The sequence below is a fragment of the Macrotis lagotis genome, chromosome 2 (assembly GCF_037893015.1).
Source record: "Macrotis lagotis isolate mMagLag1 chromosome 2, bilby.v1.9.chrom.fasta, whole genome shotgun sequence".
In the NCBI taxonomy this organism is placed as follows: Eukaryota; Metazoa; Chordata; class Mammalia; order Peramelemorphia; family Peramelidae; genus Macrotis; species Macrotis lagotis.
This window is the reverse complement of record NC_133659.1, coordinates 46,125,771-46,142,094: the sequence shown is the minus strand read 5'-3', so window position 1 is coordinate 46,142,094 and position 16,324 is coordinate 46,125,771. Positions and strand designations below refer to the sequence as shown.

The following is a 16,324-nucleotide window of genomic DNA, read 5'->3' as shown; positions in this document are numbered from 1 at the left end:
GATAATCCATGAACAATAGAAGGCAAAGGGATGCTTGCTTACTTTCAAATGAAAAGGAAAGAAGAAACAAAGCTAACAAGTAGTTGAATCATAAGGCAAGTAAGAAAGCATCCAGGTACCTTTGGTGAGTTCAGGTCACTAAGAAATTATGAAAGATATCTTTGGGTTCTGAATCAACAGACAGGTACCATTGCTGAGCCCTCATCATAGAGTTGTCATCAAGAATAATAGTGATATGGTAAGTTCTGATTTATGCTTATCATGGATGCAAATGTAAAGCCTATATCAGATTGCCTTCTGTTGGGGAGAGGGAGGAAAATTATAAAACTCAAAACCTTGCCAAAAAATGATTAGGGCCAGCTAGGCTGTACAATGCTTAGAGCACCAGCCCTAAAGTCAGGAGGACCTGAGTTCAAATCCTGCCTCAAGACACTCAATAATTACCTAGCTGTGTGACCTTAGGCAAGTCACTTAATCCCATTGCTTTGCAAAAACCAAAAAACAAATGATTGATAGAAACTACCATCTTATGTAATTGAAAACAAAATATTTATATAATAAAAATGAATGATAATGATCGATTTGCCTTGCAAAAATAAAAAACAAAACAAACAAGAAGGATGGTGCTCTCATAGGACTAGCAGATAATGACATCATATTTTTCTAAAAAAAAAGGAAAGAAAATGAAGTCTGAAAATTATGGAGAGGTGTGCTTAGTTTGTATTCAGAGCACAGTTAAGTCAATACACATTTATTAAGCACTGTGTTAAATATTGGAATTCACATACAAGTAGAGAAAATGTCCTTGGACTTAAGAAGTTTATATTCTAATAGGGAAAAAACTGAAAAGAATAGAGTGAAGGTAACTTGTTTAGGGATATGGTAGAGAAAGTCTAGAGCCCAAGCTAGAGAAAAATGAAACAGTTGTTCTAAGGACCCTCCCCCGCCTAAAACAGAGATTCTAGAGTCACTCAATTGGTGAGGGGAGGGAGGGATGTTGCAGGTGGTATATAGTTCCAATCTTCAGATTGAAAAATATTTTGTTTAAAGAGATGATTAGTGATAAGCTACAAAAGGATGCTTTGATCACAAAAAAAATTGGGCCTAGTCAATAAGGTTTTATTAAGCACCTAATATATGCAGGCATTGTGCTAAGGATAGAAAGGCCAAAAACAGTACCTATTTTCAGACTAATGGAGAAGAGCATGCTCCTCTGTGCAAACAAGCAAACAACCATATACAAACAAGATAAATTCAAGATAATTTGGAGATAATCACCAAAAGGATAATTAATCATTCAAAACATTTCATATCAGACTAACTTCCTTTCTTTTTAAAAAACAGAATGAATAAACTGATACAGAGATATTCAAGAATTTACCCAATTTTAGCAAAACATTTGACAAAGTCTCTTTAAAAGAGAGAATTTTGTGGTTTACATAATAGTTTATTTTATGGATTTAGAACTAGTTCAACAATTTTTCTCCCAAAGAATAATATTAATGGTTCAATATTGACATGGAAAGAGGTCTCCAATGTTGTACAGAAGGAATCTATGATTGGTTCTGCATAAACAATTTTGAGATGGCATACCTATTCCATATTCAGATGGAGGGATTGTTAATATACTATACAATCTGCTCTAAAAAGATCTTGACAGGTTTTTTGGGCAAGAGTCATTTGGATATTTATAATGTTATTCAAGGGCTATATTTGGTGAAACATTTAATCAATTCATCCATAAAAAGCTACTAATTTATTACATTTCACATCCCACCTTGGCAATGTCAGACAAATAAGGCCTGCAAGAAGAAGGTTCCTTGCCCCTGGGTCAGAACATTAGACTGAACTAAATAAAACAAATTCTTCCACTTGGTTAAAAATAACTTCATAAGCATATGATGAGAGAGATTTTGTCAGCTAGCCATTTATCTGAAAAAGATGAACTGCTCCATATGAACCAAGTTCCCTACGAATCAAGAGTGTGACCCTAAAAAAGTGAATATAACTTTCAGTGTCTCTTCTAGACTGGGCCAGACTCGGGTCATGTCCCTGCTACTTTAGCTTGCTATTGGGACAAAAAGAAAAACTCGTAGGTCATTCAACAGTTAACAAAGTTTAACTTGGCCATAGAAAGAAAAAGTTATTTAACAAGGAAAGACACTGAGAACCCATTGAATTGATTCAGATGAGTGAAGCTTCTATCATGGTACACCTTAATCCTCAGGGACCCAGCTCCTCGTGGCTGCTTTGTATTCAGATAATGACCATCTAACATCAACAGTCTGGGACCATAGTACCCTAAGTCATTCCTATCTTGAGAAATTTCTTGATAACTTTTAGGGAAATAGAAGGGAATATGTATTTTTTATGGCTCCTTCTATTGAGTGCTTTTCACATGTATCCTTTCCTTTGATCCTCACAACGACCCTAAGAAGTAGGTGCTATTTGACAGCTGAGAAAATTGAGACACAGGCTAAGTGATTTATCTAGGGTTAAGTTTCTAAGGTCACATTTGAATTCAGGTCTTCTTCACTTCAGGTCAGTATTCTATCTAATGTTACACTAGCTACTTCTGATACCATTTTTTTTTTTGCAAGGCAAATGGGGTTAAGTGGCTTGCCCAAGGCCACACAGCTAGGCAACTATTAAGTGTCTGAGGCCGGATCCAAACTCAGGTACTCCTGACTCCAGGGTCAGTGCTCTATCCACTGTGCCACCTAGCCACCCCCTTCTGATGCCTTTTAAGGAAAAACTAGCCTAACTTGCATGAAATCAGGAGTTGGCATATTCACCCCTGCCACAAGTATGCTAAAAAAAGATGGCATCCAGGAGAGAAATGATCCCACTGCTTTACCTGTTTCAATGGCAACTGTTACTCTATGCAGTTCTGAGGGTGACATTTCAGAAATGGGGGTCAGATGGAAAGTGACATCTTCAAGTTTTGTCATGTTTGAAATTTTAAGAGCCTGGAATTCTGAGCAAAAATCAATTTGTTTGTAAAGCTGGCAATTACCAATAAATAGGTCAATGGCCTCTCCATATCCAAAAACAAACTGTGAGTTACAGAAATTATTTTAACAATCTTTAAAAGAGAAACAGAAAAAAAACCCAGAATTTTGAAGAATCTGTTTTGATAAATTTCTGATTGACTAAAGGGTTGACCAAGAATATAATGATTTACAGGAATAGGAAAATATATGAAGAGGGAAGTTCAATATTGAGCTGATGGGTGTGTTGGGGAAATAAAGATCACTATCTGATTGGCTATAACATTACATAAAACACAATTGATATCATGGAGTTACTGAGCTAGTTGAAAGGTGAGATACTTGCACTTATTGTGGTCGAGAGATTATCACAAAATGAGTAACTGGCTGAGTTGACTCTGCTCTGCAGGACCTCACCTCTGCAGAAGTGAGGAACTTAATCTCTCTCTCTCTCTCTCTCTCTCTCTCTCTCTCTCTCTCTCTGTTGCATATATATATATATATACATTCAAATACAAAAAATACAAATATATACATATAAATCTATTACTACATCTTAATGTAAAAGCTATCTGAATTAGACCTTACATGCTAAATCAACAGGTTGATCAATACTAACTTAATTAAAATTATTTCTTTAAATTCTTCCCTTTGATCCTTGAGGAAGTCAATTCCTTATGAATCATCCAAGTAAACTATCAAATTTCTTCAACTGGTTCAAAGATATTATGATCAATTTCCTAAAAGGTCTATTTGATGCTACATGGTTGGAATCAGTTGTCCAATTTCTAAGATGTCTTTGAATACTTAAGATAACAAAAGTCCCTAAAGCCTCAGTTTCAAAAGTTGTGGATTGCTTTTCATCTAAACAATTCAGTGGTGTTCCCAATCTAACTCTCTTACTTATATCCATACCAATCAGAAAACATCTCTTAAGGAGACATGCAGAACAAACTCTTCCTTCAACTCTATCGATTATATAATTAGTATTTTTAAAACAAAATTATGGCCTTTTCCCCATTGTTCTCTTCTAATAAAAGAATAGGTATTGGCTTCAAAATGAGAGCCAGAGGCATTGTCCCCAACAATAGTGCATTTAAGAATGAACTGAAGTGTTTAAATGGTTGATAGTTTGAAGATGAAGCTTCAGGAGTCTCATGACATTCAAGAGGTAGGTTCTATACCAGATAGGATGAAGGGGTCCATTTGGAGTTGAAGGCTGAAGAGTTCATGGATAGTTGGAAGTTCCTGGGAGTTTCTTCAAACAGGGACATAATTTCATGTGTCCTCTTGGAGAGTGGGGAGACTCAAATAATTAACTCAAATTACTTTCTTATGATTAAATGGTTATTATAGAAACACTTGACAAAAAATGAGACTTACATACCTAAAACATGTAACTATAAAAGTAATCTAAAGCATGAGACATGGGGAAATTCAGGAGGAACCATGTCCATACTTTTCAAAAGAGCAATGTTAGTGAAGAATGAAGTTAAGAGAATATAGTCCAGAGTAAAAAAAAAAAGTCCATTTTACCAGAATGCTACCAAAAAGCCCTCCAGAAAATCAAGACCCCTTCTGAGAAAACCAAGAAGAGTAATCCCACCATAAGTCAGATTCAGATGTTGATACACAAAGTTCCATTTGCAATACATTGAGTATTGACCATGATTTTTGATAGATTATAGCTATTCATCGTCATTTTGACTGATTCATTCACGTAGGAACAGTTAATAATTGGTTAACTATAGCGCAGGCTATGTTTTGTGCAGCAGTGAGAAGAATTTATACCAGTCAATCTTGGAAACATTTCTGCTAAAAGCTAACCTCAATTTGAATGGAGAGGAGTGAGCTTGACGTTTTACCAATAGTTTTGGTGTAGCCTGGGCAAGTAGTTCAATTTCTATAGAAGTATTTCTAACAGATCCCAGTGTTCAAGAACAAAGTCTAGAAAACTCTCTGTCCAAGAGCAGATTTAGTTTCAGGATTTATGATGGTTGATCTTTGCAGATTCTGTTCTACCAGAGCTCCTAAATTTCTAGTTTAGTTGCTTTTAAGATTAAAAGAATCATAATAGATTGAAACTGGTGGAACTAGATAGATTATTTCACATGTCCCATGATGCCCAGGGGGAAGATAATAAAAGGTTAAACCAGCACAGATTAAAAAAAATGCCTAGGGTCACTAATTTCAATTTTAATTCTGTAATTTCTCTATCATTATTGCTAAATGTAGTTCTGTCATTATAAGTAAGGGTTATAAAGGAAAAATTTCTAGGATGAGAATCATACCTGAAAGTAAAAAAGCAACTTTTGGCATAAATGAATAATTCTACCTAGTTAATCTCAGGGATAGCAAGAATGAGATTACAAATTACATCATTTATAAAATCTATCTATATATTTTCCATCTTCTACTAATTGAAAGAGGAAATGCTGGCAGAAGTTGACTGAATCAGAGTAAGGGAATTCTGTATATGTTTCATATAAAGATCCTTAAACTAAGGATCTGGATCTAAGAATTCACTGTTTTTGATACTGAAACTATTAGTCAGCTTCCAATTAGTAGCATTAACTTTATGATTGGCAAAGATAAGGGGTGCAAAAGGTCCTGAAGAATTGCTTATATCTGTGCCATTATTTCCTTGGCCAATCTTTGGTATGGTTTCATATGGTTGAATGGGAATGACTTCCAATAGACCTTGATAGCACTATTGATACACCCAACATTCATAGGACCCAATGACATTTGCATTATATAAAGATCATCTCACCTCACCATGAGAATCAATGATAGAATTATAACTTTGCCACATATCAAAAGAAGTCTGAGCTGGGGAAGACAAAGGTATGGGAAGTCTTGACAAGGTTTTTACTATTCAACATGAGAAAGCTTTGCATGCCAATAGGATTACACAATAACATTATTTCTAAGATAATGTCTACATTTGTCCAGCCTTTGACCAAGCTATTCCAAATAAGATGGAGAATCTCAGCATCTGATATTATAGTGGTGGATCTTCTTAATTTAAAAAAAGAGTAATTTCGTTCCCCTACCATTAAGATGTATAGTTATTTCACTCAAAAGACCCCCTCTTATCAGTGGAATTTAGTCCCTAATTCTTCCTCTCATGTTTAAGCTGCTTTATTATCATGTTTTACCTGTGGAGAATTTCCAACTATACAGACTAGCCTTATGCTTCCATCTTGTGATGCTTTACAGCTGTCATAATCTTTACATTGGTCTGGAGGTTGAATTTGGATTGATATCTTTGTATTACTACCTGCAAGAACCATATAACTACTACTTTGACTGACCTCTATGCAAATTCCAGTTTGTCTCATGCAAAAGCCTCCGCCTCTACCACAATCATATACACCAGATATTGGCTGAAAGCCCAGAGAAACAATGAGTAGCAAAAGCAAAACTAAAAGGAGAACCTAAGGGAGGGTTGTTTGGGGTGCCCCATCTGTCCAACCCATCCTATACATTATAATACCCAAAGTACAAAGCCTAATGCATGCAGTGCAGCAAACATTAGCATTCTCTATGGGTATTTGGTTTCTACCTACCTCATCAAAAGAGTTAATGCACCTTCTCAGTGAAGTTGATGAACAAGATAGTACTAACACTGTAAGAGAAATCAGAGCAAGCATTATGTATCACAACATAAAGTCTTTTATTATAAAGCAAATTAAAACAACACTAAGTGTCTTTATCATAACCAATAGCAGGCTTTATGTGTGAACAGTGTATCCATGATTTCTCTTTTCTGATCCTGCTCATGGTCAAGGTAGTCAGCAACACCTGTAATGGGCTTTGCCAGGTTGGCCGGGTTCCACTATTTCAGTCCACTGGAAATTCCTGATGTAGACATTATTGCCAGGATGAAAATGCTGCAAAAAGTATAAAGGTGCAATGTGTGTTGTTGCTTCCACATCACCAAGTTCTCTCTGTCTAGTTGGCAATTTTCATATATAGGAAGATACACAGGTGTCTCCTCCAAGCAATGATAATTAGGTGCAGGAAAAATGTTTGCCTTTGCAAGAAAAAATAATGTCACTCTACTTAAAGTGGGTTTCAGCATGGAGTTTGCCTCTTATGGTTTTAAGTTCTTTATTCATATACTAAACCTGATCTGGCCTTTGAAAGTGATAAGTATAAAGTTTGGGGAACACTCCTATACAGGAATGCTAGGCAGTTAGGTGACAATGGATAAGGCACTGGGTTGGTAGTCAAGAGGACCTGAGTTCCAATTCAGTCACAGATACTTGCAAGCTGTATGACACTGGGCAAGTCACTTAGCCCTGTTCGCCTCAGTTTGTTCACCCATAAAAGGAGCTGGAAAAGTAAATGTCAAACCACTTTGCCAAGAAACCCCCCAAATAAGGTCACAAAGAATTGGACATGAATGAAACAACTGAACAACAATTAGACAGGAGTAAACTTAGGACAATACTTAATAGGTGAAGTGAATCTCCCCGTCAGAATCAATGTGAACATGTGGGTCAAAGCAAAGAATGATTTCTTTCAGAAGGATTTTTGCTACAACTTCATGAGCCACAGGCTGGTGCGGCTCAAGAGCCAGGATAAACTTCAACTCATGTAGGCTAATCAACAATAATAAAGCAAACTTTGTAAAGACCAGTTTTAGGCACACAAATTAATACAATCTGTAGATGCTCAAATAAGGTGGAGGGTGACCACCCATCCTGACAACTAGGGAAAAAAGAACAAACATGAATTGCAGCAAAGCATGTGATGCCAGGGGTGACCTAAAACTGTTTCATCGTGTCTATTATTCCCTGAATTTCAAAGTGGTCTCCTCAAGAATAAAGAGGTATTCCCGGTGATAGAAGTCCCCAGAGAAGGGGACTGACCTTCGGCAGTCATCCAGACGTGTTTGCCTTATATACCAATGTTTCCATTTTTTGACTTCTGCATCATTTTAGATTAAGTTGATGTCATGAAGGGGAAGAGAGAAATTCTTCCTTCTGGGTGTAGAGAAATGAAAGGCATTATCATCTGCTTGATCATTCCTTCATAAGATAGATCAGTGTCGTTCATGTGGGCAGAGTTGTGGACAATGGAGAGTGTAACAGAGTAGAAAGAAGATCTTTGATGCAATCAGCATGACCAAAGACCTTAAAAGAAGTTAAGATTCTCACTATAGCCACAGTCCATGAATGGAATGACCGAGTCCAAAAACATAATGACTGTCAGTGCAGATGTTAATACTCTGCCCCTCAGAAAGACATCAGATGAAGAGTGCAGGAGTATGATTAGGCCAGCTGCTTGGATGATGAGGCCAGACAGCAGAGGGTCTGACCACACTACCTTTGTCAGGATCCACAGTGGCTCCTATGTGCTAAATGCCATCTCTCATCACAAAGGAGTCATCAGTGTACAGGAGGACTTGGTCAGAATTCTGCAAGGGAGTGCCAGAAAGGTCATAACTGGGTCCCTCAGTCTCATCTACAGCAGTGGCATAGTCATGCTGTAATTCATCTGAAATAGCTCAGGGAACAAAGTGGTTGGATTCAGGATAGAACACTGATTTAAAATCAAGGAAGTCACGTCATACTTAGCAAGCCTCTGATCAGAAAAGGTTTGAGTGTGGTGTCTCAATAAGAAAGCCTAAACCTCATGAGGGCACTGTACTGTGGTAAGTGAGGCTCCTAAAACCAAATCCTATGCCTTTTCTACTCTTAGGATAAAAGCATGCAGCTCCTGAATCTAGCTGAAGGGAGGCCAAAATGTGTCAGGGGGGAAAAGGGGGGTCTGTGATGCTGGGTTAGTAGCTCAGCTACCTCCCACTTTCGTATACAAAGAGAAAAAGTTAAAGTAATTTGAATGTCCAAGAACCAGAGCTGAGAGAAAATCTTCATGAGGGGTGGCAAGGGCCTTAGATGTTTAGCATCCAGCTGTGAGGGCTCTGAAACAACCTTTGATTAGAGCAGTTAAAGGCTTAGCAGTCTTACCAAAAGATGGAATCCACTATCAGCAATATCTGGCTGCACTTAAGATGGCCCTAAGCTGTTTCTCAGTCTTTGAAGCTGACAGTGGCTAAATGGCTTGATACTTATAGAGATGCAAGAGACTTAAAGAGATACAATACAAATCCTAGCAGAAAAAATTAAACCAAGATTATTGACCTAAGGAAGATGCCACTGCACTTTTAATTTGGAGATTTCTCTCTATTGAAGCTGGAGGAAGAGGTAATGATGGTTGTCCTTCTGACCAATGTCAATACTGAATACAGTTAGTATAAGACATCAACATGATGATGATGAGATCATCATGCTGAACTAGGGTAGAACCTTGAAAAGTGAAGAAAGCTAAGTCTTGGTATAGAATTTGAGAAAACAAGGTAGGATTTGCTATGTTACCCTTGTGGTAGGCATGTGCATATCCATTGTATCTTTTTCCAGGTAAAGGCAAATAGGTATTGGTAATACTAAAGAAAAATGAGCAAAATCTATCACAGTAAAGTAGGAGGCAAGGTAGGGTACCAAAAGGTATCTAGGAATAATGTAAGCATTTATTGGGGGGGGGGGCTGTATATTTCCTTTATTTTATTTTTCCCCAGGTACATGTAAAAAAAAGTTTTAAAATTTGTTTCAAACATTGAGCTCTGAATTGTCTCTCTTCTTCCCACCCCACCCCTCTTCATTGAGAAAGCAAGTTATTTAATAATAGATTAAAATGTGTAATCATGCAAAACATCTCCATAATAGTCATGTTGTAAAATCAAACATAAGCTCCTTTAATCCCCAAAAAAGAAACCTCAAGAAAATTCAAGAAAAAAAGTATTCCCCAGTCTGTATTTATACACCATCAGCTTGGTCTGTGGGGATGGCTAATATTCTTTATTATATGTCCTTCAGATTTACTTTGGATCACAGCATTGCTGAGAAAATGTTAGTCATTCACAGCTGACCATAGTACAATATTGCGGTTATGTTGTATATAGCACATTTCTCATTACAACTGCTCATGAAAGTCTCAATTTTACTGAGAGTATCCTGTTCATCATTTCTTATAGCAGAATAGCATTCCATTATAATCACCCAATACGATTCGTGCAGTCATTCCCTAACTTATGGTCATTTTCTCAATTTCCAGTTCCCTGCCACAAGAAAAGAGCTTTATAGACCTTTGGGTATAGTTCCAAATTACTTTTCAGAATTGTTGAATCATTTTACAACTCCTTCAACAGAGCATTAATATCTCATTTTATCCATCTGTTCTGTTAGCCAATCCAATAGCCATAAGGTAACACGTCAGAATTGTTCTAATTTGCATTTCTCCAGTCAAAAGTGAGTTAAAATATTTTTTTAATATGATCAAAGACAACACTGATAACCTCATTTGAAAAACTGTTCATATCTTTTGATCATTTATTGTTGAGAGCCAGCTCCTGGGAGTGATTTACACATATCTTTGGTGACCTTTTTCATCAGAGATATGTATGTATTCTTTCTTATTAAATGGATTTATTGGCTCTCCAGTGAACCCTGACCTGGGACAATTGTGGCTCTGGAGGTGGTTGTAAAAAGCTTTTCTGATAAAGAAATATGCAGATTTCTAAGAATAAATATTGCAAATTTGCCCAGGAAATTGTGAAACTGGGTCTTTTCTAACTGGTCATTCCTGAGATAAGCTTTTGTTATAAAAAGTCTGAGTTTCCAAAAATAAACCAGTAGAGTTATATCACGACCTTGCATGTACAACTCTATTCAACCTGACTCTCGAGTAATTGTCCAGACACACATCAGAGCTATCGTGTGTGATAACTGGTACCTGAAACAGGATGGACCTGAAGGGGAATCAGTCTTGAAAGGAAAGAGATTGTCTGAACAACTTGTGGGTCAACAAAAAAGAATGCTTTTAAAGGGACAGCAGGCATTAAGGTAAATAATTTTTTTTATTTTTTTCATCAGGTCTAAAACAGCATTAATATGGAACAGAGACAGTCTGAGGATAGAGGACATTATTTGAAAGTGCTAAAGCAAATATTTAAAGAAAGAGGCTTGTTACTAACAACAAAACAACTGGAAGAATTTATTGAATGTGTACAAAAATGTTGTCCTTGGATTCCAGAAGAAGGAGTACTAAATATTGAAAAATGGGAAACTATGAGGAAGCAGACAAGTGACCATTTTAAATAAGAAGGTCAGGAGGCATTTCCCATAGGAGTATTTTCATTGTGGAATATTTTAAAAATCTGTCTGACTCCATCTGGAGATGATCCTTTGGCTCAGAGTATATTAAAAGTTGATGTAGATGTTCAACTGTTCAGCAGGAAGATAAGAGTTAAAAAGAGGCTTTTACCTCCAACACCACCTCCTCTTTACTTTAATAACTTTAATAACCCACCTTCTGCTCCTTTATGGTCTAAAGAAGAAAACATTAACAGAGATAAGGGACATATAAATGCTACTCAAAAAGCAGTGGTTAAAAGAGAGGAGATTACATGGGACATGAGAGAGTTACTGTTCTTTTTTCCTGTGCTTGAGAGACCTGATCCAAAGATTCCAGGGATTGTTTTGAGAGAATACAATAATTTAAAATTTAAAACATTTAAAAAATTAAAATCAGCAACAAACAATAGCCCATATGTTTTAACTATGATTGAAATATTAGCTAGACAAATATTAGCTCCAGAAGATTGGACTACAATAGCAAAAACTGCTCTTACACCAGGAAATTACTTAATATGGAAAACTGAATTTTTTGAGAATTATACTAGTCAGGCTAAATAAATGAAGCAGCAGGGTTAAGAATAACATTTGAAATGCTCTCTAGCACTGGTCCATGGGCAGGAGTAAATAATCAAATTGGGTATAGTTTACAGGCACACGAACAAATAGCCATTGCTGCGAAACAGGCATGGCTAAAATTGCCTAAAAGGGAAGGAGGCAATGCTTCATTTACAAAAATAAAACAAGTAGCTAATGAAGATTTTGCACAATTTCTTGCTAGGCTGCAGCAGGCAGTTCAAAAGGGGTGTGAGAGATCAGACAGCTTGTTTGCTCATGGCTCCTTTATCTAGATCTTGAAGTTAACAGAGAAGAATTAAGAAAAAGCCCTAGATGAGAGAGAGAGGGAGAGAGAGAGAGAGAGAGAGAGAGAGAGAGAGAGAGAGAGAGAGAGAGAGAGAGAGAGAGAATTGTTTCATTGAGACTTGATAAAATAAAATAAAATACTAAAAAATGTTAAAAAGGAATTTATTTGAAGTTTTAGAAACAGAAGTGACAGTGAGTATTTGCAAATGAGAAAGGTATGTGTTAAATAATCACAAAAAAAATGCTATCTGACATTAAGAAAGCTTTGAAGAAGTAAATTTCAGAAAGGCAAAATAATCAGGTTCATTTTAAAGTACATAATTTGATTATTACAGAAAATAATGGGACAACTGAGGATTTAAAAGTAGAAGACTCCCCTCCCAGAAAAGATTTAGGGCTGTTCCTTTAAAATAAGTTATTTGGTTAACTCTAAGCTGAAGGGGCACAGGGAACATTCTAATTAGGCTGAGGGATTTTTGAGTGACTGTTTACCTTCTCAAAAGTTATAGTTATTTATAGTTAAAATCAAGAAGTGTTAAATATTAAAACATTTGAATGGAAAAAATGTATTGTGAAAAATCGAATGTTCTCTGCATTTTTCCTCTGATTTCTTGGAGATTTGTCACCTTTGGTGGTGTTTGTTTTGTTTTCTGGCCAAAGTGTGTGTGTGTGTGTGTGTGTGTGTGTGTGTGTGTGTGTGTGTGTGTGTGTGTGTTTACCTGGTATCCTGTTGTTTTTTGTCTTTTTGTAATGTTTAAGGGATCCTCTAGTGTGAGAGCAGAGTGGGGTTTCCTCAGATTTCGGGGGCCTCTCTGGTTCTAAATGCACTGACTCCGTTTATGCGTCTATATGTGTTTGCTTTAAAATACAGGCAGAGAGTTCTCAGCTGTCTCTCAGGACTATTTTCTGTGTTCTGATTGGCCAATCTTCTTTCCATTCTCTCTTTTCAAAATTACATCTTGTTTTTTTCCAAAACTCATGATTGGTGCCAAAACAATGAGATTTTCCTAAGAATCATGTTGTTTTTGGAGGAGAGGGGGTTCTATTATTTTCTCTTATTTCCTACTGTCTCTTTTCTGGTCTGATAGACTAATGGAATTTTATTTATAGATTGGACAAATTATACTTATAAGGGACCTAGAAGAAATTGAAATTGTCCCTAAAATTATTTTTGACTGGTCTTAATTAGCATGTTAAATATATATATATATATATATATATATGCACATATAAAATAAATAAATAAATGGATTTTTCATGGGGGTGAGCAATGAATGATAAACAGTAAAGGTAAATAATTAGTACATACTGCTTGATATCTCAAAATGTGAGGAATCTCCAATTTCCAGAACATCATTTTGTCTGTGAGGATAGAAGGCTCTTTTAAGTTAGAGCATTCAGAAGTTAGAATAGCACTGATACAGATAAGAAGGATTTGCAAACTTTTATATTTTGAAAAGGAAAATAATTTAAGGTAATTTTGAATATGAGTTTGGAATTTATAAGATTATTAAGAGAACTATAAAGAAAATCTTATAATCATAAAAAGGGATTTTAGAAACATCTAGTCTCAAGAAATTTTTGTGTATTACAGAGTTTTAGGGAGTAAAGGGAATATACATTAAATTGAAATGTATTATGTATAATTAGTAAACTTTTTTAAGACAAGATTCAGACAATTTTTTGAAACTTTAAGATTGTGTTACAATAACAAACAATGAATGAATTGAAATATCATCCATAACTTTTGTAAAGATTCGTTATAAGAAAACTGGAGAATACCTTGCCAACAAAATTATATCTCTCAAGGTCTTGTGGCTCATAGAGATTGTGAAAAGCTGTGCTCTTCCACCCAGTGTTTCTTAAAGGAAATATTTATATGTAAGATCAAAGTAACTTACTTAATATCTGTTATTTAAGAAGAAGAAATTATATATGCATCCTGTAACCCTGACATTGGTAAATGTTTTACGTTGGATTTTTTGAAATTATTATATATAAATATATAAAACTAAAGAATATTTTCTTTTTGAAAATAGTAGTATATTTAAACATGAGGAAAATAAGCTTATAAAACAGATGTGAAAGAAATTTATGTGTAACAGATATTCAGTTATAAGGTTAACTTTAAGAGAATGAGATGTCAGCATGAAAAATTATGTTTCATGTAAGTTAAGAATTTAATGTTTAATTTTAAAGAAGCAAAATGGTAAACTGGAAGAAGGTTGTATGAGAGATTGGGAAGTATAGCTTAACTGCAATTATTTCCAATAATGCTGAATAAATGTGAGAGGCTTTGAAAAATGATTGGGGAATTGAAAATTATGTAATCTATAGTTAAATAAATTACTGATAGGCAAGATGTTGAAAAGTTATATGATCTAGTTTTATCAATATAAGCTATTTTACTGTAATGATATCAAAGCCTGGAGTTAATGATTGATTGTTCTGTAGAAGTAATGAGGGAAGATATCTGAAGTTATGACACTAGGTTTCCTGAAATTTTTAAACAATGTGATGGACCTTATTCTATACCTGTAGGTCCAAGCATAAATGCAATAATAGAAAAGAAATTACAAACTCCTTTTAAATAAAAACAAAAGAATGAATTATATGCCCAATTAATGGTATTAAAAGAACAGCCACAAACCCTTAACATTTTTACAGATAGTAAGTATAGTTATCATGTGGTTAGACACATAGAAACAGCTCTTATTAAACATAGCACTTATGAAGAATTATATCAACTCTCTAAAGAATTACAAGAAGTTATAAGAAATAGATACAATTCCTTTTTTATTGAACACATACATTCCTACACTGGATTGCCTGGGCCTATATATATGAAGGCAATCATAGGGCTGTTCAATTAACCCCTCCACTTCTTATGAGCTTAGTAGAAGAGCAAGCTAGGCAGTCTCACAAAAAAAAATTCACCAGAATGCCTCTTTATTAAGGAAAGAATTTAAAATCACTAGAGAGCAAGCGAGGAATATAGTAATATCCTGTCAACTATGCATTCCATACTTACCTACCCCTCCAAATTATTCTAAGAATCCTAGAGGTCAGGCTCCTAATGAATTGTGGCAGATGGATGTGACTCATTATTCACCTTTTGGAATGATGAAATTCATTCATGTTACTATAGTCACATTTAGTTCATATACAATGGCAACAGCACAAAATTCAGAGGCTACACAAGCTGTGATTAATCATTTATTCTATTGTTTTGCTATTGCAGGGATACCAAAATCCATAAAAACAGAAAATGGCCCTGGATATACTTATATGGCATTTAAATAATTCTGCCTATATTACGATATAAAACATAATACAGGTATTCCCTATAACCCCACTGGTCAGGCTTTAGTAGAAAGAAAACATAAAGATCTTAAGAGATTTCTGGAAGTGCAAAAGAAGGGGGAATATATAAGGACAAAAGGGAAAGAAAAGAGGAGAATAAATCTTACCTTATATACCATGAATTTTTTTTAACACTGAATGATAAACAATTAACACCTGCAGAAAAATTTTTTTAATAAGGATATGTAACATGAAGAGAAGGGCATGGTCATGTGGAAGGGACCCTAAGGCATCATCAGTGAAAATGACTGGATCAATTATTAACCTGGGGTTGAGGGTATACTTCTGTTTTGTCCACAGATGGAGAAACTGTCTGAGTACCAGAAAGAAGCATCAAACCATGCTGACTAAATGAATCCAGTAATACAGAAAATGAATAACTTACAGTTAAGAACTCAAAAAAGAAAACACAAGAGGAGAAGGAAGGACAGACCATGCAAAAGGAGAGCTCGACGTGGACTTATGGAACAATTTTTTATGATGCTTACATTACTTATGAGCAATCTGGAGACTGTACAAGGAATTGAATATTGGACTTATGTTTAAAATCCTCCATGGGTAACTACTCTACAATGAGGAGAGAGTATGGCTGAAATTGTATTAATAGGGGAAGCTGCAGATTATTTGGGATATGACAAAGTTCCTCCTGGAAATATCAAAGAAGAGATACTGAGAAGAGAATTTAAATACTAGGGTTTAAATATTATGCCACCTATATGTTTTGTGAAACATGTACTGTTGAACCATGTGTTAAATTAAGTAAAACTAATCATTCAAATACTTATAACCTGGGAGTATTTAGGACCTTAGAAATATTAGGAATTCCATTTGTAGAAAGGTCTGAAGGTAGAAAGATATTTCCTACAGAACATCCTTGTTTAAATTTACATGCTTGGGATTTCA

At 35.4% G+C, this 16,324-nt stretch overlaps 1 protein-coding gene and 1 long non-coding RNA gene across 5 annotated transcripts in view; one reads left to right on the top strand and one right to left on the bottom strand.

The window, feature by feature from the left end:
• The window catches only part of TTLL7 (tubulin tyrosine ligase like 7), a 244,448-nt gene that overhangs the window by 15,797 nt on the left and 212,327 nt on the right, over nucleotides 1–16,324 (bottom strand). The gene's annotated exons all lie outside the window — the stretch shown is intronic.
• Nucleotides 8,397–16,199, top strand: LOC141510985 (uncharacterized). Its single transcript, XR_012475219.1, has 3 exons — nucleotides 8,397–8,655; nucleotides 10,934–11,165; nucleotides 15,722–16,199. It is a non-coding gene; the product is annotated as an uncharacterized LOC141510985 (long non-coding RNA).